The following is a 1,025-nucleotide window of genomic DNA, read 5'->3' as shown; positions in this document are numbered from 1 at the left end:
AACATATGTAGGAGCTTAAAGTGGCTCGAAAGATGCCTTAGCATTGCCATACTAGTCTGTATGTAAACCTTTGTCGTTTCTTACTTTCTTCAACTGATGTTAGGGCTCCACTATAGCTTTTGTCCTTAGTACTGATTATACCTTAAAGGTTTTACTTCAAACCATCTTATACCTTCCCTTAATGTATTCAAATATAGCAGTTACATGGCTACTACTGACTTTATTTATCGAGTAATCACCTGGTTTTACTCTTGGTATACCGCCATTCAAAAGTTGCATCAGTTATTTTGCAAACATACTTCCCTTATCTCAAAGGGTCTTATCATCTTTCATAGTAGAGTCACATATACACAATACTTCTTTATACCAACAATGCCATGCAAGGCCAATGTATACATACATCCATATCATCTAATATCACAGCCGCATAGGGCTTCCTAATGGGTTACCCATCCTAGTACTACTCTTGCCCAAGCATGCTTAGTGTTGGAGTTCTGATAGAATCCAGTGCGTTAGTGCTGGTATGATCGCATTCATCCCTTGTGGGGTCTCATTTGAAGTTTAAGAATTCCCATTTACACATGATAGCGTCAGTTGATTTTCTCTTATGCTTATATTTATCTTGTCTACTTCCCCCTTTTGGGGTATATCCATGTCATTATCTGTTTATTTCTAACTTTCCAAATGCATAGGAGTACTTTCTAACCTATTTAGTATACTGCATTATTTCCATATCTTCCTTTACATCCCCTATACTTTGGGTTACCCATGTACAAAACCTTAATACCATCATGAGGTGCTTAGAACCCTCAATTTACAGTACCAACTCCAGTCTTGAACACTGGGACTCGAGTAATATCCTTAATGTAGTAGTGGATTCAAAGCCACATTCTATTCATCCCAATCAGTAATTAGCTCGTGCTCATAATTAGTTCAAATTCTCCACTCGGGAGAACTTATACTTTAATGATTCGTGTTTCAAGCTTTGTCATAATACTAGCTTTATTCCAGTGGATACCACTTGA

At 37.3% G+C, this 1,025-nt stretch overlaps 1 pseudogene; it reads right to left on the bottom strand.

The window, feature by feature from the left end:
* Positions 1 to 414: 414 nt before the first annotated feature.
* LOC129901820 (5S ribosomal RNA) lies at positions 415 to 535 on the bottom strand (annotated as a pseudogene).
* Positions 536 to 1,025: the final 490 nt, after the last annotated feature.

Source organism: Solanum dulcamara, chromosome 8 (genome assembly GCF_947179165.1).
Source record: "Solanum dulcamara chromosome 8, daSolDulc1.2, whole genome shotgun sequence".
Taxonomy (NCBI): domain Eukaryota; kingdom Viridiplantae; phylum Streptophyta; class Magnoliopsida; order Solanales; family Solanaceae; genus Solanum; species Solanum dulcamara.
Note: the sequence above shows the minus strand (reverse complement) of the source record. Positions and strands in the feature narration are given on the sequence as shown.